We start from the raw sequence: 22,742 nt of genomic DNA on the forward strand, positions 1-22,742 counted from the left end.
GCCGGGCGCGGGCAGCCGCGGCGCCGGTGGTGCCGGAGCGGTGGGTCGTCCTGCGGCGCCCCGCCGTGCCCGCCGGGAAGCTGCTCTCGCCGGCCTGCCGTGCCGGGCTCTTGCCCCCTGTGCGGGGGCGGTGCGCTCAGGCGCCTTCCTTCTCCCCCTCCTAAGCGAGGGGGGGACCAAAACTTTGGAAGACTTCTTATAACGCGTCCAGCGCAGAGTTGTGAGCGTATTTTTTTTTTTTTTTTGAGCTGTCGGCGCTATAAATCTGTTATTTCTGCTGTGGTTGACTTTGCAGTTCGGCGCTTGCAGGGAGGCACAGCAGCTTAGTCCCGTGAAGCACACCTGTGTCCCCGAGGGGTCTGCCCTGCTGCAGCAGGTCTGCCTTTCCTCTGGGCGTGCGCTCACAGGGACGCACGGTGTGCAGTAGTCACCGTTCCGTTCCCCAGATTGCTCGCAGAATGCTGCTCTGCTTTCCCTGTCTTCTCTAAAGCTCGTTGGATTTTTATATGTTGTTTCATATGACCGTAAACTGTAAATCTTAGGCTGTGTTTACCCTGGAGGCTTATATGGGATACAAYCCCTGACAATGGGATGCTGCCGTGCAAACCCTATTACAGGTCTGATGCTTTTACCACTAAAGCTGGTTGTGTTTCGGTTTGTGACATAGCTGCACCTTAACCAGATTAGGCTTCGCTTGCATAAATTGCAACAACTTCAAGAGTGCTTTTGCTGTAGTATACAGCAAGAGAATGCTTTAGGATAGATGTGGCCCAAATGAACTATTTGCAGAGAGATGATATGAATGGAAAGTACTGCTAAGGCTTGCATTTATATAACCTTATTTAAAAATAAATATGTTCCATTAAAAATTGCACAGGAGATGACTGGCTCTCATTTTAAATTGATCCGTCCCCTCTAGAAGATAGGTGAACTAGGTATGTGCATTGAATATTAAAATTAGAGTGAAAATCATGAGAGCTTTTTCCTGACTTTAAAAGGTTGTGCAGAAGGCTGCAAACTAGTTATCTGAATGCTACAAATGCTTCATATATATTGAAGATTTTGTATTCTTGAATTTTCATTTTATTGTAAGATCTTTTGTGTAACTTTCTTCTTTAAAGTTAAAATTGTCTTTGAGACAAGTAATTGCCTTTTATGGCACTTTGGCACTTTTTTTTTCTTTATTTCTGTGTGACTAGCAATAAAGACCCTTCTGCAGTTGCAGGCAGTATGGTAAATATTTTAAAAGATTTTTAAAGTACATTAGCATTTAAAAAGTAACTAGAGAGTAGTTTAATTTTGTTAATGTCATGTGACTCATGTCTTGAGACTGGATGGAGATGACTCAGTTGGTAGACCCTTTTTGGTGAACTTCAGTACTGAATCCGTGTTGCAACATGGCTTTCTGGAAGTGCTTTTATTTTTATTCTACTATCTCAGAATGGTGATGCAGCTCCTAATTCCCTTTCATATATGCCTGATTAATTTTGGTTTAGGGACATTATTCCAAGACATAGTACTCCTAGAAAAGAGCATTTCTAGTTCCATTGCTCCCCACAAAAGTACATTTGTACAACATTGAGATTGCGATTTATGTGCACCAGAAATTTTGAGTCCCAACAAATTATCAAGGGGGATGGAATGTCCTTTCATAAGCCCATTTCTGGAAAGGAAATGAGGGTTGTCACTCAGTAATGACCACGCAGTACAGTATATCCCCAAAGTATATTTTGTCTTATTGATTAAGATCTCATAACTTTTTTTCTTCCGAGTTTCAATCTCTCATTGTGCTGCTGTGTGTGCAGATGACATTAGGACGATTTCTTTGTTATGTCATAGGAATCTTGAGGCAGGGTTCGTATGATCTCGCATTCATTTTTGAAATGAGGCAAGTTTCCAAGTTGACTATCTCCTAATTCATTCAGTTGTTAATCTATGAACCAGTGTATTCAGACATACCTGATATCAAAACAGCATAAGTGATAGGGTCTGTATAAGAGTAGATTTGATTTTTGTCTTCTGTGTTTTTTGTATGTTAACAAGTGTGGTAGAGTGAATTAACTATACTTGCAGAATGTATCGTTTGTCAATCCAAAGCAAACTACAAGGAAAAAAAAAATTGAAGTCTCAGAACAGTTGAGACCTGATAGATTGAGCTACTAAAACTTGTTCTGCTTTTCTGATTGGTCTAAATGTCTTGCATCTACTCTGATTTCAGAATTGTACTAGCAATATAGTGAATTGGTGAATTCAAACAGCTGAGTAGCATGCAATAGGTTGGCATGACTTGATACATATGAGAGCTTTGAAAAAATGGCTGTTTTAGTTCTTGGAGGAATATCTAGAATTTCTCCTCTATAACTGTTTTTTAATGGTAGCAGGTACATCTAAGAAAGAGCAGATGGAAGGGATYAGAAAGGAACTGTATTTTATTAGCAAGAGTTCTTTTAGTCTTCTTTGAAACATGTGAAACCTGTCAGTCTGAGTAAAGGTTCTGGGTAAGGGACTATTCATCTAGTTTGTTATGGCAATTCACGTGTTTTCCTGATGGACTAATAGTACCAGGTGGTATATCATGCATTTTTCTGGTCTCATTCATAAGATTAAAAGTTGAGTAGAAGATGAATTTTAGTCTAATCAAAGGAAATACTAAGAATAGTGATAATTGCTGTTAATAAACAACCTTGTCCTATGATACCCTGATACCCTGTAGCTAAATAGCTCAGTTTTTACTAGATACCTCCTGAGATTTTGATGACTTTCGTACAGTAGGCTTATCTATTTTTAAGGTTCAGTTAAAGTGGTGATGTTGCATTTAGTACTGTAAATGGTGAAGGTAAACGTAAAATCTAAGAAAGACTCCTCTTTCTTCATTGAAAAGCTTAAATCACTAAGGTGTGCTTATCTGACTTTGTAGAATTGAGGGGGAAAAAAAAAAAAAGAAAACCCTTTGCAATTTTTGCAATCTTTGCAATGACTTCATCGTAAACACCTAGAACACAGATTCCTGAAATAGGTTGGATAATTAAGTAATTCTTGAATAGCTGTCTATTCTAGGCTGATTTCCTTGTCTTGGTTTCCCCAGGAACTATTACTGGTAGTTTCTTCGAACTTAAGGAGAAATGAGAACTTAGTATTTATGTTGTAGTAGTGCCTACAGGCTTCAGTAAGGCCACTGTGCTTGTTTGTACTAAGTAATAGGCAATGCATCTCCTCCATGTGGTCATGACATACAATGTATTGAGATGCCCACTGTCTTCTAAAATAATCTTCCTGGATTAAAAAGTGCATTTCAATTTATGTGGTTTTTTGATGAGCCTTCTGATCCACTTCTCTGTTTCTGTTAACCTGTGTATTAGTCTGGAACAAACATGTAGCTGATCTAATAAATAAAGTGTCCTAAAACTATGTGTGTTTCTGTGGTGTGGTTGTTGGACAGCTTATTTTAATCTGAGCTATATCTATTTAAAATATTATATTTAAAGTTTAGTAAATGTATGCTCTACCTTATGGAGCCCTTATACTTTGTCAGCTCTATAAATTAACTCTGACACATTGAGTATTTTTCACCAACTAACATAGCTGTTACTTAAAGGGAGGGGGAAAACCCATGCTCTTTCCATGCATATAGCTGGACATCTCTGTTAAGTTTTTCAACAAAAATGAAATTTTGATTGCTTTTTAAAGCTTCATGAATACACTAATTGGTGAATCATCTAATGTGCAGTTTAGTTTCAGGAAATATGAAATGGCTCACTAACTTCATGGTTATAAGATTATGCAGACCTTCTGAAAATCTCAGTAAGAAAATGTGTGTAGTGGTGGTGGTTGATATTTTTGGCTGTGAGAGGTTGGCTAAAACTCAATGTAGTTATGTATAGTCTGTGGTAGTTTGTATAGTGGCAAATCCTTTGAAGAATTATGTGGAAGAAAAAAGAGTAATTTTACAGGTTTATCTGCTCTTGGAACCTTATCCATATTTTGTTAAAGTAATTTGCAGTCAGGAGCTTCTTCTGTGCCTCTGGCTGGTCATGAATTTCTGGGTAACATGGTAGAAGAATCTTTCTTGCCTGTACAGTCATGGTTGTTGAATTCTTTAGCCTTAGTGTTGGACAGCTGCAAAACGTTCAAAGCCTATCTTTGAAAGACTGGGATAAGAAGCAGGGAGAGATGGAGGTTACCCCAGATAAGTAATATTTTGGCTCTGTAGTATTTTCTTTATATAGCCATATAAGGCACATTTCTGGCTATCTGGATATTACTTCATTATGTACTGTGTTATCAGCTGGTGTTATCATCATGTGAAGGTTTGGGTCTATACAATAGTTGGTGAAGAATCAAACAATTCTAGACTTTGCTCTCCTTCTTGATGCAGCATAATAAGCTAAATTTCAGTGTACCGCATAAGGTCTATATGTTAACACAAGGTTTTCATAATAAATATTCCTATTGCTTTTGAAGATGCATGGAATGTTCTTAGAATATCATTATACTGCTTATTACTGCAGTACTTATTATTGCAAGTACCAGTTTTTTACAGCCTGAAGTTTTTACTGTCTGGAGATTTATGATCGGAGTATATTTACCAAGGTAGAATTTCAAAGATTGTCAAAAAATTCAAATGCAGTGGAAGCAGTATAAAGTAGTTCTCTTGTAATATTGAATCTGATTTTTAAAAATATATTTTACTATCATAGTTCATCCTGCTGAGGAGGAGTAATTCAAAAGTCAGTCTGGTACATAGATGAAATCATTTGGGCCTTATTGCTCAAAACCTACATGTAAATAATAGGATTAAGAATTGTAATTCTGGGATAAAAGGGCCTGGTACTTAGCACCTTGTAAATAATTCCATTAACTTAATAAGAGCTGAAGAGTGCAGTTGAATGAATTAGACTTGATGAAAACGACAATAAAAGTTAATCAAGATTGTTTCATAGAATATTTGGCCTTAAAAAAAATAGCAAAATTTAGATGGTGGAGATTGCTTATGCCCTTTTGACTTAAATCTTCAAGAAACTTGGCTAGCTAAGGATGAGACTTTTTGTATAAGAACATGCTTATTAGGACAGACCTGCAAGTCCCTTGCTTTTTGAAAAGCAATTAAATACCATGAGTTCAGTCCCTGAAATATCTTTAACTTTTGATACCTTGAATTATGTCTGCTTAGGTGTATCTGCTTTCATACCTATCTATGTTTAGGTTTTCGTTTTTTACAATGTGGCTTTGAGGCAGAACTTAATTCATTAACTGACTTGCTTATGGGAAAAGTACCCCATTACTAAATTTTTGGTTTGGAGAACTTTTTAATTTGTCTGGCTTTTATGGAGAAGGAAGTATTTTAATCATTCCACTAGTATAATAAGAGGTCTCTTATTCTTTTGAAATAGCATATGGATAAAATGAATGAGCTTTGGATTGCAAATTATCTTTAATCTTCAGTCAGCTTTGGTGGTATGGAATCTTTGTGTGATAGCTTTGTTTAAGCACTTAGACTGTTTAATTCATGCTTTGTTTTATTTCTCAGATCTTTAATTTTCACATTTCTGTTAGGGCATACTGAATTATGTCTTTTTTAACTCATGTTGAATCTCACTTGGATAGATATTAAAATTCAATTAAATACACAAATAGCATTTTAAATTTGATGTGTACTCATCTAGCACATCTGAAGTAGTAAGACCAGCAATTTTGCCCAAACATATTTTCCATTTAAAATTTGCTCAGTAAGTAAAAAGTTCCATTCACTTGTATTCTGCAGTTCTTTAGACTTGGGAGATTTCATTTCTCATTCATTATTCTTACTCATTCCTCGGAAGAGAATGACTATGTATTTTTAAGCTGCAAAACAGTTTCTCAACTTTTTATTCAACCACTTCATTTAACCCAATTAAGCAGCATTTAGACAAGGTTGCTGTGATGATGTTTTCAGTAGACGGGAGATACTACTCTTGTTTTCTCTGCTGGGTTAATTGATGCTGGCTTGGTGAGCTGAATCGATGTGCCAGGGAGATCAGCTATAAGGACTGGAGTCAGCTGAAGAGAGTGGGCTGGTGTGGTGTGGGGAGGAAGGGGAAAAGAAGTGATGGAGCCGTGTTGTCCCTTCAGATTGCAGCGATTTGTTATCCCTTAAGCCTGTCTCATCTAACTGCACTGTTAATGTAAGAAAATAGTCCCTTGAATCCAGCAAACAAAGTTTCTGCTACTAGCATCTCATTGGCAATTTCAGCAAGCTCTAGCCAGTGCTAAAGCAGTGACTTCCATCCGTTTTTTTCACTTGGTATTCTTTTGGCAACAAATGTGTTGGATTGGATTCAGTATTGAACCAGTTTTATCTTTAAAAGTGTAGGTGTTTTATTTACCAAAGAAGTTACTTATAATTATCTTTCTTGAAATCTGGGTGCCTTGTCTTTGCAGGGAATACAAGAAACTTGACAGCAGGATTTCTCATTCTGGAATCACAGATGTAGGACAAGTTACATATAAATAATTTTGATTAGGAGCTGGGGGGTTGTTATTGTTAATATGATCTTGGAGAATATAAAGGTATTTACCTCTGCATTTGAAAATCCCTGAATTGCGACGTGCTGGTACAGGGAGAGGATATTGGGCATGTATTATTAAATAGTTCACCTCGTTTTGTACTCTTTTCCTATGCAGCGTGTATTGGCCTGATAGGTTATTAATTAGATGTGCCCTTTGACAGTCTGGGGCTGTTCTTGCATTATATGCTGTTACTGTACTTCAGGAGTGCACTGTCTGCTAGGTAGTACTTGATTACTTTATTAGCTTATGGGATGATTTAACAAAACTTTAGTTGATTTAACAAGATTATCAAAATTCTGTCCTTTTAAAAGCCACCTTAGATATTAGATGCCGTGTTGGGTTATGATATTGGCTGTTGGTTTCCTTTGGTGAACTACTATACCTTTTGAAGAGAATGTTTGATGAAACAGATTTTTGGAGAAAATCTGCATTTATTTTGGAAGTTTAATATATTGTGCACTGGTAAAATTGGTGTAGAACTGAATTCCTTATTCATATCCACTTTCAAGAGGATTTTTCCTCCCTTGTTTATTGTAAGGGTAACATAGTAATTAATCCTCCCATATGACCATTACAGAAAAAGTTATCTCTTATGGTTTTCTGCAGTGGTTTCAAATCTCACTCAAACTTTTTATAAGTTCAGTAAATCAACAAGGTAGTTTATAACCTAGCAGTATTTTTGTATTAGTTGAATTATATATTCTACCAAAAATTATTTGAATAAATACAAGGGCTTTTGCAGATTAGCCTGCTGAAATACTTCTTACTGAAGTTACAATGAGAAAATAGGGGAATATGGCAGGTTAGAAGTTTTAATTTTTATAATACTGAAATAACTGTGCTATAAGAAGGGAGGAAATTGCCTTTCCTCAGTCTGAAATGACCAGTGTCAGTTTCTGTGTGCAGATGACAAGGTTTTGTTCTCTCAGATTCCTTGATGACTGAAGCATCTGTTGGAGATTTTTAGCATTTCTGTCAGTAGGAGTTTCAGTCCTATATGCATATGACGTGGTTTTGTTCTCTGAAACTCCTTTGGGAGTGAAGCATCTGCTAAAGGATTTTTAATGTTTTTGTCAGAAGGAGTGTGACTAAAATTCAAAGACTGTCAAGTAAAGCTCTCAGCTATATCTCAAAGTTGCTTAAGTGGATGACTGATGAACAAATTTTTTATTTTGATGTTTGCCAACCCACAACCATGAACAGAATAAACAAGAGGTTAAAGGCCTTAAGGTCCATACCAATTAGTAATTCTTTTTTTGAAAAGTGGTAGTCATTTTTTTTTGTGTTTTTGAGCAAGATTTGAACTTGGATTTAGTATGGTATTTGAATTTGGAGCTGGAAGGATGTTTTGCTCTGTTGTAAACCAGAGAAATATAAGTAAGTCAGGCAGAACTGACTTTTCATTGATTAAAATTATAAACTTGTTTCTAGGCCGAGTCTAGAAACTGTCTTCCACAAGCTAAGTGCGAGCTAGCTTAAGTGGTCTGAAAGTTTGTAAAAATCCCTGATTTTGTATTGTTCGGGTCCTCCCTTCCCCAAGTCCACTGATGTCTGTATTTTTTTGGTGACTGCTGCTTGGCTTTTTATTTTGAACTAGTTTTTATCAGGATTTTAGGAATAGAGGAAAACTAGCATAGCGATGTAACACTAGTTATCTTTTTGAGGCTGATGTTTGGAAGTCCTCATTGGTAATGAACTCTAGAGGAGCGTTAAATCCCTCTCTTCAGCAATATAGTTGGCTTATTTGAAGAGAAAATACATTCTTGCTGAGCATTGTGGATGACCATACATAAGCTGAAGATTTGTAATGCTACCTCATTTGTTAGTTGATCTTAAGAAATAAATGACTGTGGTCTTAGTTCTGAAATTTCTTGCTTTAGGCTCGTGAAGTAGCGGTATTTCAGTTACATGGGTGGTTGCCTTGTTTTGTCTGGGCAGCAGCAGAAACAGAGACTGAAAAAGATCCATTTAGCCCAGGAATTAATTCTATAATTTTTAAAAACTTGTGTCAAACTTGAGAGATGAATCAATTTTATAGTGTGATAAGCTAATAATTTTAACACTATTAAAAAGTTAATGTGGCATACGCATAGTACATCTATATGTAGTTCAGGAATCTATCAGCCTCTATATTTGCTTTAAAGCCTATAATAAGAATTTCATAATTGACAGAAGCATGTATAATATCACAGAAATCTCTTAATGGAACGTCTGTAATGACATTTTCTGTTTTGCCAAGAAATGTAAAGGCACTTAAGATTTTTCTTCCCTCCAAATCCCAAGTAACAAAAGTGAATAAAGTGAACCTGAAAATTATGGAGAAAAGAGAACATTGTTATAAAAGTAGAAAAAATGCAGTGCAGCTATAGTTTACAGTTTGTTCATTACTACAAAATTTGATAAAATTATATCCCACTGTTTGAATATTATGCTCGATATTTGACAAATCTTTGGCCATAGCCAAGATGTGGAAAGAATTAGTTTTGCTTTTTTTGTCATGCAGTACAAATCTAGAAAGTGGTTACTCATGTTCAGGATACATTTTCATTTTTTTTTTCATGTGAATTTGCTGCTCATATCTCATTTTCTGAGTTGTCACAAATGTTGGACTTCATTTGTTCTTTTACTCCCCAACTCGATTTTCTTTGTATGATTAGGTTATAGCTTTATTGCCAAAAAAATCTACTTTGCAATTTAATATTGGCTGACTTGATGAGGGTCAGTAATTATAGATCATGTTTCCAGCAATTTGAGTTTTTCCAGCAGTCTTTCTAAGAAGAATGCAACCCTAGATTAATTTAACAAAAAAAAAAAAAAAAAAAAAAAAAAAAAAAAAAAAAAAAAAGTCAAAAGTGTGTTTTCTGCCAAAGTCGAACAGGAGCATGTGCTAGTAAGATTTTTCAAAACTTTGTTACTAGTTAATTTGTAGATCTACTGTGAGCTCTTGCTCAAGGATATACAAGACTGATTTAATATAGTGAGAAGGTTATTGGAATATGACTAACTTGTAAAATTTGATAGTAGCAATTTTCTGGAAGTTTTTTAATTTCAAGCTTCCTGCCAACAGTGAGGATGTCATCTGTAAAGCATGGTACCATCTTTTTCCAACTTAGTCTGAATTTGGAGAGGATGGTAAGGTAACAGTTGTTTTAAGAATAAACCAACATCAGAGATTACTTACCTAACAGAATTTTCTATTAGGTCTTACTAGTTTGTGAACATTGCTTAGTCCTCTGGAGAGGATCAGGAGGTAGCAGCARTGCCCTGCAGCAGTAGGGAGACATACTTTACCCGTGGAATAACGTGTGACAGTATTTAGCTGATGCCTCTGTTCTGAAGGATATTTTTCTTCTAAAGTTTCATTAATCTCCATAAGTTCTCCTAACGCCCAGTGTGTGGTTCTTTTATAAAAACCCGGTAGTACTGTTATGAGAAATAATCTAGAGATAAATACTTTGCAAATGTAGCTGAGTTTGTTAAGGCATGGGAAAGTAGCCTTGATCTTAACCATCGTTGTTATACTGTCAGAAACCCTCATGGTTCGTTTATAGCAGGCCATACAGTGAAGTTACAGATACAGCTATGTGTGCAAAACTCTTRGTGTTTGATTTGGGACAGTGACGGAAGCCAAATTGGGAACGATTCTGTGCAAAGCTCTCCCTCTGTTACTGGATGCAGTAGAGCCCTATTTGCAGATCCCTTAAGTATAGACCACCCAATGCATATGATCCTTGTTACCTACTCAGTTAGTCGTGCGTGTATATTTTTTACCACCGTCATTCCCTAATTTTAGAGTTGACCCATATATTTCGTTCTCCAAAGGGAAGAGATTGTATTTCTACAGGTTTTGAAAATTTTGGCACGATCTCTGAGAAGTTATTGATAATGGATTCCTCTGTTAAAAGGAGGTACCATCTCCATGATCCCACACAACCAAGCTCCTATCTGCTAGCAAAGTTTTGCAGGCTATGGTATGTGTATCACTATTTGGTGATAACTTCCTGACTCTGGAGACATATACCTGAATCCTGGGATTTGTATTGCAGCATAGGTAGTAAAATGCAATCTGTAACTGCCTGTATTGCAGAAGCTAACCCTAAGGCTCATGTACATGCATGCAGAAAATTACTGGTCAAAAGGATTTGCAGGCATACCTTTAATACACTATACATGGGCAATACAAGCTGAGACTAAGACATATCTTTATATGCCTAGGATGGAAGCCTGCAACAAGTAGGTAGAGATGAGTGTTTGTGGTGAAGAGTAGCAGCAGCAAAGGAGTGTATTGTAAAATGGTAGGAGAGAAGGAGATGGGAAGAAAGTCCCATGTGTGTACGGAGATTTGGTCCAGAGCTGAAGCTTGCAGCTTTTTAGCAACACCATAACCACTGATGGTGGTAGTACCAAAATTATGTGCCATCCCTGGGCTGTAATGTGTTGCCAGCAGGTGGTGCTGTTAAGAGATTCAGGCTCTGCATCTTTTAACCCCTCTCCTCACGTACAGAAGTTCTGTGAACATGGGAGGGAAAAAAAGCACAAATCGTCTCAAAACCAAACAAAAAAACAAACCAGCCAACCAATCTTTGGAAGAAATTATAACTTTGGACCAGGCCTAGCTAGGTTCAAAGGTACTTCCAATTATAGCTTGGCTGCAAGTAATGTATTCTCTTTTCTATTACTGTGATACTTCTAAAAGCTTTAAATTGCCATTAGTGGAAATTGAGCAAAGGAAACTGGAAGTAAAAAACTAGTGGCTGTGACTGTTCCCATTTTTATTTAAGTATGACTTGAAGTTAAATATAATATCCAGGACTGCTTTGAAAAGAATCAGAAGAATGAAGAAAACTCTTCTGATCTCTCTCTCTCTCTCTCTCTCTCTCTCTCTCTCTCTTTAACATTGTGGTAGGATTTTTTCAGATTCTCTAAGCAGTCTTACCTAGTATTTGTGGGCTTCTTGAACTTCTGCTTACTGTGGGTCTAAGTCCTCCATTTGCTGTAACAACTTTAGAGAATATTGTCTTCTGTATATGTCTGTGTTGCTTGGTTCTCACCTTCCCTTCCACTACTCACCGCTCTTAGAATAGGCGAGATCATTGTACAAGATCAGTGCCATTAAGTCTTCAGGTTCACTGTAGTATCTGAGGCTCGCAAAGGTCCGTGTGATCTGTTTTTGTAATGAAGTTTGCTGGAGGAAAACAAGATGACAAAAAGTGTTAAAGTATTATCTGATCTTTTGTTGTCTTTGTGTACTCAATAAACAAATGAATAGTTGGAATTTTTGGAGAGGAAGATAGTTTGTTTTTTTTTTCCCCTTCATTTGCCAAATCCCACTTCTGTCATTTCACTGAACCTGACATTGGCCACTACACATATCTTTGAAAGTGTCTAGATGCTCATCTGTCAGTTTGTAAACTTAACATGGTTTATTTGAATGACTCTAATTCTGCATCATTACCACTATTTCCCTCTGTTTCACTGCTGTAAACCTCTGTAGCAAAGTACACTGCTGCATAAGTGAGAATGGGGGCTCATGCATGAGTCCTTGCTCCCCTTGGTGTGCTTCCTTCATTTCATTTCCATAAAAAATAGGAAATGTTAGAAAACTTTAAAAAAATGCTGTATTCAGTTGTTTATAACTTTGCTGAACTCTAGTCCTTTGAGTCTGACATAATTTAGGCTTTTTCCTTGCCTTGAATTTAATTTTGTTTAAAGCTTTCAGCCAAAATTGTTCATCTGTTTCCAGAAACAAAACTAGAATACTTGTCTGTTCCATTATTTTATGGCAGTTTCTTCTTTGAAATATTCTAGTGCACCTCTGATCTGGAACACGGACCTGAAATTTGTCACTGAGTGACCTCTAGCAGAGATGTAATGTTTTATTTTCATATGATAATCTTCCAAAATTCAGCCAGTTCCCATTTTGAAAACTTTTAATCTGCACATGCTGACATTTTTTTGTGGAATTCCCTGGAGAATGTCTGCACTCTGTGTGCTCGGCGGGATTTTCCTTGCAAGTACATTTCTGGGCTGCAGTAAGCTGCGCAGGGCCTGGGAACCAGAATTGTAGGTGAGAAGTCAGTCTGCCTGGGCAAGGACAGGAGTCTGCTGGAGGCAGATCTGGCACACAGCAACTCCAGACTCATGGGCTCAACTTACTTCTCCTCCTTTCTTCTCTCTTCAGCTCCCCAGTACCTCCAAATCCCAACCAATGCATGCACTTTCGTTGCGATAGTTTTGCATGTGGTATTGCCAGTGCATCAGCTGAGATTTTTACTGAGCCTGGCAAGGATTCTGCTCTTCATTCTAATGTGAAATGGTGAGTTGAAGGGAGCATACTCAGCTGCTCTGTAAGAGCAGCTTGTCGGTACTGTTTTGTCAGTACTGGTTACAAGGACAGTCAGCAGAAAGGCCCCGTTTTGATTCTTTAGAAAGCTGAGCAGGTAAAATCTGGAAAGACTAAGACAGTGAACCTAAAGGCTTCCACCTCCCCGCAGATGTTCATAGCTGGACTAAGTTTGTCCTCACTTCTATAAGGATGACAGAAGAACCTTTTTTTTTTCTTTTTTTAGGATAAGTAGAATATAACTTTTGGACACTTTTAGAACAAAGTTTACTTTGAAAAATTGTTTCAGGTAGCTACCCAGGCTATAAAATTAGCCCAAATGGGTAAGGTAAACTACCGTAAGCCACCAAGTGTGATCTGATAGTGGGAAGCATTGGGTGATGTTAATAAATAATAATGAAAAAAAAAAAAAAGAAAAAAAAAGAAAAAGGAAAAAAGTTTCAAGGCATATGTCCATGTTGTTGGAAAGAATACTTTGATCCCAACCTGTAGCTTGAATTTCACTGTTGTTTTTGAGGTTTTTAGTTCAAACTTTCATAAAGATGACTTTGTCTGTTGATACTGTAGAGCTTTAAGTACCCTTTTGGGTTTTTTCCCTTGTAAAGCAAAATTTTCTCCAAATCTAATCAGCAAAATCCAGCTAATTTTGTAGATGATTGAAGTTGAGATAACCTTCATTGACTCTTAATTGCTGTCCTTTCTACCACCCTTCCTTCCTTTGAACTCGAAGCAGAAAAACTCACTGCAGCAGTACAAAATTCATCAGAAATGTTGCCTGGGAGTTCTTCTTTGCTCATTTAGTATAGCAGAGAACAGGCTGAAAAAAAGTTAGTCTGATAGGTTATTGAAGCTCTTACAAAGATTCATGATTTTTTTTTCTTACAATCATGACTGATTCTTAAGTTACCTACCAGTTAGCACTGTGTGCTGATGTCACCGATACCAGTGCCATCAGAAATTTGCGGTCTTATGAGACCAACTCATTTGTTAGACAGAGTGTTCTTGGCTTTTCCTCTCCTCCTTCCCTTATCCCCACCCCAGCCCAACTGGTGCAATCTTTGGCCAGTCTGTAGCAGAAGCATAAGAGATCTGTGCAAAGTTACAAGACCTTTTTTGTTATTCAGACCCTTCAGCTTTATCTAATGCTTTGGGATATGCTCAACCTGTGGTTCGTTAAAAGTATTTCAAGAAAATTTCTTAATTTTCTCCTACAAATAAGGAACAGATTTTTGTAACTGACATTATTGTGATCACTCTGTGCATTTTCCATTCAGGAACTTGTTCACTATATGACAGTAGTTAAATGTGGAAACTGCTATATCTCTCCTAGTAATGAATTGAGGAAATCTGTATTTTCTAGATCAAGAACCAAATTCTTTTTTGTCACACAGGTTGCCTAAGGATTTTAGCTTCCTGGATCATTTACTGAAGAGTTTTTCCCTGTTACCTTGAATATGCTTATGCAGGTGGTTTGGTTTCAAGTAGCAGTTGAATCTTCCTTTTAGATAAATGCGAAGGAATATTTTTTTAATTTTTATGGTAGGCATTTTTTTCCTTTTAAGGAGTTACATGGCTCCTAGATCATTTGACTTTCAAAAATTTACAGATTTACAGTATTTTTCTAGGTGAACCAGTCTCAAGGCTTCATTTTTACTTTTTGCTGCACAATTACAACTTTCATTTAATAAAACAAATGTTTCCTAATATGAGGAGAACTTGGTTTCACATTAAGGGATGAGGTTTCACCAAAATGGCTGAACCCTTCTTAACAGCTCACTGCTCCTAGTAGAGATGGTTCTGCTCCCTCTTGGTCTTGATGGTAGGCCATGAAGTTTCTCGTACCCTGGCGCACTCTCTTCTGGCTGCTTGCCCCTGGCTAAGGTTCTGTTTGCCAGTTGATTGAGCTAATTCTGCTTGAACAGTGGATATTTTGTGGTGCTTAATGAAAATGAATCAACATTAAGTGGTCATGAATTTTGGAGCAGATGCAAAGGAATGGGAGTGGAAAGTAGGAATACCCCTTCTAATAGCAGCAGAGTGATGGTAGGTTAGCTGAGGAATTTCATCTAACTTCTGCTCATGAGAAACAGCCAAATAGGACTTGTGAGTACATAAGACCGTTATGAAATGGTYTCAGTCACTCACTTTGTCTCCACTGTGGTTTTAGTTTGGGAGGTTTTAGTTTTGATTTTTGGCAGGAGGAGGAGATGACTTGCACTGTCAAGTCTGTCGTCTGGTCATCATGTTTGATTCAGGTTTGCTTGATTCAGGTTTGTTAAGTTTAATGTTATGTTGCAGACTTTCTGGATGAAATGGAGTCTCCCAGCCCATTCATACAACTAAATCTGTACTTTCACAAATTTAAATTAAGGCCAAAAGAGAAAAAGTTTTACTAATATTTGCCCAGTTGGTAGTGCTATTTTAAAGACTCATTTTTCCAGTCCATTATTTCAATGTACCTTTTTGGAGTTCCTGCAGTCTGTAACTTACTATTACCAGACATGAGACCATATCCATACCAAACATAAGATACTTCATGCTTTCTAAGTAGCGAATGAGCTGTTGTATCTGTTGGGCTTCGAAGAACAGTGTCACAAGCTAGTATGTTGGACCTTTTTTCATAATAATCATGAGTTAATGTACAGTAGCTAACCCATGAGATAATGGTCTGAGACTAGGTCTTGGTGCAACAGTATGAATAATCCTCAAGGAAAATTGCTGGCAGCTTTAAACAGATGACAACAAAAGGCAAAGCATTTTTATAACTTATTTTCAGGAAAATATAGGACCTAATCAAACCTATACACTTAGAAAACTCTCATGCTGTGGGGACTCGCTCAGTTAACATACACAGATGTTTCTTGGCCAGAATAAGCATTTTGTTCAAATAGCTTTGATGTAACTGATTTCATTATGTAAGGCCAAGAAAAAAAGTAATAGCTATATCTTGACAAAAAAATATTGCCTCTTTTGCATCTTGTTATGAAATAGGAGCCAGCTACCTACAGATAAAGTAGTAACATAATTATGTTCTGGGTAAATCCTCAGTTGAAATGGATCATAAAGCAGTAGCTGCTCCTAAGATGAAGGACAAATCTAACTTGCTTACCAATAATTGTTCTCTCTGATGCATTTCTAAGCCAAAATGCAAGACTATCACTGTGTATATGTGGAGAATTAGGCTTTTTACTAAAGTTTTCATGGTGCACCCTGAGATTTAACCATTTCTGTGTTTTGAGTCATGAGCATTACTGCTTTGCATAGCGCAGTAAGTGTTGTATTTTATTTTCAATTTAAAAATGTGGAAGTCCCTTCAGTTGCTCATGAGCAAAGACCAAAAGAGCCTCTAAATTTTAATCATTAAGTGCCTTGTTTATGCAAGGTTATAGAATACAAAAGGACAGCAAATATTGCAAAGAACTGTGGATTTTTTTGCCTTGCTGTCACTTTGAACAACACTTTTTGGCTAGAGCAGTAGCTCTAAGCTTAGTAATTTATCATCTCATTACACTGAGCTTTTACCTTTTAAAGGCTACTAATAGATCTCTGTATTAGTACCGATTAACATCACTATCAGTTAAAAGAATGATGCAATTTTTTATATAATGTGCTCAAGTTAAAATAGAGCTTCACTGCTATTGGGGAGGGTTTTTAGCAGTGATACTAGTGGTTTATTTAAAACAAATCCATTATAACCTTATTTTCACACATTTTGTAATTCAGCATTAATACTTCTCCAATGAAACTTCTTTCAGACAGAGACTATGTACAAGCACTTTTTTTTTCTTTTAACAGTTAAAAATCTGCAATTACTTGACTTATAGAAATATTCACCCTACTGTATACTGTTAGAATTCTTGACTAGCAATTCAAAAAAGTAAAATCTGCTAAAATGTGAAACTCGGCAGAGGCATAAATATAGTCTCTGCTGAGCACTTGCTTTAAGGAAGTGTGGTTTCAGCTTTCCAGTATTCAGATTTAAACTCTCTTGTTGGCACGAAAAGTGAAAAACTGAAATGTATTGATGTGATGTATGTGTTAATTAGACACTTATTGGTTCAAAATATAAAACTCTGCTGGTAAAGCTAACAAATATTTTTTCCCTGACTCCTTAAAAAAGGGAGGGGGGAGTGGGAGAGAGCACTCTATACTGTAGAGGCTGGACGTGTAAGGCTARTGTCTTAAAACTCTTTGACTTGAGTTCTTGATCTTACAAAGCAATGACAGGGCAGAATTTCAGAGAGCATCCAATTCACTGAAATCGTGTGTCCTATAGAAAGTCAAATGTCTATCTTTTCACATTTCTGGAAGTCCCGCTTGAGGTTATTCATACAGTCTACTTTTAGCTGGTTTCCAGAATGTTTAATTTTTTCTTCTTCTTAAAGATGCACCATAATTTGCTTTATAGTTTAAAGATGTACTGTGTTTGCACATATTCTGTATATAGCACACAAAAATATCTTCTATGCTAAAATTTTTGATTTTCTGAGATACAAACTCTTAATGTTAAAGTCATAATAATGCATTTAAACTAACTTTTGATTTTGTTTGAAAACCTAAATTTCAGTTTCATAACTMTTTAATACTACCACTGATGTTGCAATTGGCTGTGCTGTAACACAAACCTGCGCGGAAGGGTTTTGGTGGGTGCTCCAAGGCAGAGCTCACGTGTACGGAACGATAAAGCCTGGAAAGTTTCAGGAAGAAATGTTTCTGTTAGCTCTAACCGTCTAGTCTAGGATGAAGCTGCCTGTGGATCAAAGTGAAAACATGAAGCAGGCTAGACCTACTGGCAGCCTTCCAGCTCCTTCCCCCTCTTCTTTGCAGGATTTATATTCTTTTACCTACCCCTGCCCAGCCTGGGGAACCAGGTGCTTGCTGCCAATTAGTCTTGTCAAGACAGCCCGGAGCTTCTCTTGACAAGCCTGACTGCTGACAGCAGCTGTAGGGCACTCTTAGACGGGACCTTAACTCCTTGCTTGCCAGGTATGTAGCGGGTTAAACACCTCACCCACCCGCCCCCCGGTTTCATACTGCGCTTACTCAAATATGCTTCTTTTATGAAAGCGCACGTTTTGTATAGAAACTGATCCAAGGTTAGCAGCGGTACTGTAGTGATAACACATTTCCAGCTTCTGGCATAAAAGAAAAATAAATGAGGGGTTAGATCGCTGATTATGAAGGATATTTTATAAAGTTGTAGATACTTTCAGAACTCTTCATCTCAGGCCACTTTTCTACTTGATATAGAGTGTATCTGTGCTGGAAAAGTCCGGTATCAAGCTACTTTTTTCACCAATAGTTTAAACTTTAAATCTCATTTTAAGTGTTGCAGTGACATAYGGGAGTTTGAACAAGTTTTTGAGGTCATTCATTAATATCGTCATACTACAAATTACAGTTAAATGTCTTTCATACTTTTTTYAAGGCACTTGTGCTGCTGCAAAGTAGAGCTCCCTTTTAGTTGTTGAATTTTCTGAAGTTTCCTTATCTTTTTAGATGTGCATATGACCTTGCTACCATCATGCTTTGCTCCAGTAATGTTAACAGTGAACAAAAAATACAGATGCTGTTCATAAAACCGCACTGGATTTGGACTTTTTGCAGCATAAACAGCAAATTTCTGAATTGAACAGCTGAACTTCTGAATTGAAGTATTAGTGCAAGAGAACTTTTTTAATGTATGTTCTTCAGGATAACGCAAACTTACACTTTAAAATGGTGGTTCCTAATAAATCATAGCCTAGGCTGCCACACTCTTTTCAGTTCCCATGCTTTTAGAAAGTTTTGAACCTGTTGGTCCATTTCACTCAAATTTGAAATGAAGGCTTTTTAAAGAAATCTTGCAAATTACATAAATGCCGGTGCTGCTTTGCTGCTTTTGCCTATTTAGTCACCACCATAGATCTGTCACTGAAGAAAGAAATAGAAATTTGTGTTTGTCTATTTTAAATGGTGGCAACAAGCTAGTCAGATACTAAATTTCTTTTTTTTTTTCTTGGTCAAATAGAAAGTAAACATGAGAAGCAGCTGAGGGGATGGAGGACAARCTTTGGGGCCAGGAAATGTGCTTGTGAGGTCTGAGGGAGAGTAAAGGGACTGTGATGAGGAAGAAGCATTAGGCGGGGTATTGAGGTTGTGAAAAATGTAGAATATATGAGAAGAGATAAGACCAGTAAAACAGTGGGAGTTGGTCCCAGWAGTATCTGCTTGCGAGATAGCCAATTTGCAGTTGAATGGAATGCTGTATTTATGAGGTGTCTTAAATTGAATGTTTCTACTGAGTTAGTCAAGGACCTGCAATATGAAATTGGCACATCTTCTGCTTCACTTCCAATTCCCTTTGCATTTGGTAAGGCATAATATATTAAAGTCTACTTTTCCTTAATTCGGAAAACTCYCCAGAATTATGTATGAATAACCATTAGATCACTTTTTATATGAATTTCAAACTTTTTTTTTTTTTTAACTTGATAGAGCAGGATGCAGTGTATTTATTCCTAAAAGTAGAAACAAATTCTGTTCTGCTAGGGGAGAACTCCTGTATGTACTTTTTCTCAGAATACTTGCAGCTTTACAGCTTTTGTAGAGGTCATCAGGAGGGCTGCTATGCTTAACTTGAACACTGGCTGGAACTGTTTATTTTGCCTGYGTGAACTTAAAAAAATATATTTAGACAGCTTACGTTCTAGGAGACTTAAACAGAAGGTATTATTTCAGTGAGTCATCTACAGTGCTCTTCYATAACAGGTACCTTACTATACTAACAATGCTTTTACAGTTTTCAGGGAGGGGGTATATTTCATTTTTTATTCCACACTGAGGACTGATTGCAGCAAAATTGCTGTTGTGTGATCCTATAAAAATTCCAAGTCATGCAGTAATTGTTGTTCTACCATATTTAAAGGATGTGGATTTTTTTAAGGTCCCTGCTGGTCAAATGTCATAAGGTCAGACTTGGCAATGTATTCTTATACAGCACTGGAGATTCAGAATTGTAKTTAGCACTGAATACATACTGRAAATTTAATCTTAGTTCTTATAACACTAAGTTTTGTTCACTTAATTGCCTTTCTTTTCAATGACCTTTATAAGGATTTTTTTTTTAATTTTCTATTGAAACAAAAAAAGTATTTCTCTGTATTGGAATTGCTAATTCTTTCAAAGAGTATCACTTTCAGACTCTAACTTTCTAGTCTGACCTGAAGTCTAGGAATTTTAGGAGTTTCTGTTTCTAGATGAAGTGCTAGATCTAAGTATTGTCTTCAGAGTAGCACAGAACTCAGGCCTCTCTTTCTGATACGTCAAAACAATGTAAATTATAAGGTGAAGTTGTACTCTATTTCCTACCTGTGGTTTCTGGACCTCATTATAGAAGAAACTCCATTTCCATTTAACGTTGTTTGTGTGGATTTGTACTTTACAACCAGTGGCTATCAGGATACTATCTTAATGATTGAGGGATGGTGCCTTTCCCTGGAATTACTGTGCCTTATTTACTTGAACTTACAGAGCTTCTGTCACAGATAGCTACCAGTATGTGCAGTTCTCTATAGATCTGTACAGCATTACTTCTCTATTAATATCTGAAACTTATGCTTGCTGTGTGTGTTTCTGCAATCCTTATAGAATTAGAAATACTAGCCCTGTTCCTGATAGTTGTATTATCCACAAGACTTGTATGAGTAAAGGGAAAGGAATACTTAACAAATAATTGTCTATGTCTTGATATAGTATTGTTCATGTTCCCTTTTGTCATTTGAATTTTTCTCTTTTAGGGATTTTAGATTTTGTGAGCAGAAAAGAAATGGATCGCAACTGTATGATATTTTATAATCTTGTCTGTGAACACATGTAAGTCCTGAAGTTACCCTTTTTAATCCCCAAAGAATAGCAGTRCTAACAAGGAGGTGTCCTGCTGTTCAGAATACTTTGGAGCAGTATTTTTGAACTGAAGTTACCAGTGTGTAGCTGGTTGGAAAGAAACTGGCAGAACATCAGCTATCCAGGCTAGAACTGTTTTTTGCTCATTGTGAATCTGCAGCAAGAAGGGGGAGGAGATTACTTCCTACTTTCAGCTTGGAACAATGGCAAAATATCATTATTTTTCTTTGACTTGACAGTCTGCCAACTTTTAGTCCTTGAAACTTGTAGTTTTTAGTATGCTTTAGCAGGACACATCCAGACAATTCAATTTATTTTATTTTTGAAATAAACGTGTTCAGTGGCCTAACTTTGAATGTGAATGTGCAAAGAAATGGTTTAAATACAGTCCTAATTTTTCTTTGCAGCAGAGCYGCATGTTTGATAAATATATAGGCCTCAGTTGAAATTCTCCTTTGAAGTAGCTATCTACAAGCCACCCTGAGCAGAACAAACCAGTAYTGCTGTGGAAGGAAGCAGTCTTGCCCTGGCTGTTTCTACCTGCCTCCTCATCAGCTCTTCCTTTGTACAAGCATGAATGTTTGTGTAGAAGGCAGAAACAAGATTGAGTGAACTTGTACCTTTTCTGATGATTTATTTTAATCTGGATCAGTTCTTTGACCTGGTTCACTGAACAGTGCAGAAGATAATGGTTGGGAAGAAGCTGAGAAAATTTCTTCTGGTTGCAGTGCTGACTTACGCCACTTCTGTGTGTTGGTGGAATTATTGCACAGTGTCCTTTAACTCTTTTTAGCATATTTAAGTATATGACCTGTCAATAATCTGAAGGTTCAGACTTCCAGATATTCTTCCTGTRCAACTGTGTTTACAAGTTATCAGTGCCTGCTAGGAAAAAGCCRTAGTACTTTCTGGCCTAATAAGGCTTTCATGAAACCTTGAGAAACTTGTGTACATTACCTTGTCTATTTAAAATAAAACAACCAACTCTTCCTTCTAACCCCCCAGATCAGTTCTTCAAACTATGCATAGTGGCTCCTTTTTTTTGTGTGTGTATGTGTAGAGAAATGCATATTCCATTTAAGCCAGTCTATTCCTTGTGTGTGTGTCTTTTTTTTTTTTAAGTTATCTGTAGTACTACAGCAGTAATTCATTATTTCTGGAATTGTGTATAGGAAGGAAGGAAATTGCTTTGTAAGCTTTAGTATTCCTCTTTCCTTGAGTGGATTACTTTAAATGAACAACCTTGTTCATTTTGACTGAATAAGGTTGAGGAGTGCTTGTGTGAGCAGCTCTGTTGGTGGATCTTCAGGAGCAATAGCTGGTAGGCATTTGGCAACGTACAGATAGGGCACTAACTTCTTCAGCTAGCAGACTTCAGTGGAAGAAAACGTCTTTTAATAGTTGAGTGTCTCTTGTCAATGCTAAGTGAATCATTTTAAAGTAAGGAACAGTCCAAGCAGTGGGTGTATGGAATCCCTCCATTCCTTCTACTCCTACCTCCGTGGTCCAAGGTGACACACCACAGTGTTACTGAATGTGTTAGCCTGCTTGGCCTGTGTGTGCTCATGCTAGCACTGAACTGAAAGTTTTGCAAGAAGCAGAGAGATTGCGACTTCTCCCCCTGCACATACCCCAGCACTCTCCACTCCCTTCAGGTTACAGATTTTTAACTTAAAAGAATTGTTTTTCCATGTTTTGAAGCTGTCATAGTGTGAAAATACCTAAATAAAGAACTTCATAGCCTCTTGTTTTTGCAGTAAGCATGCTGTGCCTGTTTTTCTGGAAATACAGTATGTTTTACAGTATTTATGCTAACTATAGACTAGATAGAAACTATTTTTAATTGAAGAGAGATTGTTTTGGGAATGTTATCATAACTTTTTGGGGGGAAGAAAAATCTACAAATTGATTAATTCACTTTGGGGTTTTGATGGACTTGGATTTTTTTTCTTTCTTTCCCTCTCTCTCT

General features: G+C 37.0%; 1 protein-coding gene across 7 annotated transcripts in view; it reads left to right on the forward strand.

The window, feature by feature from the left end:
• Positions 1-22,742, forward strand: part of SOCS5 (suppressor of cytokine signaling 5) — a 120,362-nt gene that overhangs the window by 44,126 nt on the left and 53,494 nt on the right. The window contains exon 1 of one of the 7 annotated variants that reach the window (XM_085315883.1): positions 11,682-11,699. The exons of the other annotated variants lie outside the window; for them this stretch is intronic. The gene's annotated coding sequence lies outside the window, so the exon portion shown is untranslated. Of the gene's footprint in view, positions 1-11,681; positions 11,700-22,742 lie in introns of those variants that run through there. 7 annotated transcript variants of the gene reach the window in all.

Source organism: Rhea americana, unplaced genomic scaffold, assembly GCF_003343005.1.
Source record: "Rhea americana isolate MKP2758 unplaced genomic scaffold, rheAme1 scaffold_44, whole genome shotgun sequence".
In the NCBI taxonomy this organism is placed as follows: domain Eukaryota; kingdom Metazoa; phylum Chordata; class Aves; order Rheiformes; family Rheidae; genus Rhea; species Rhea americana.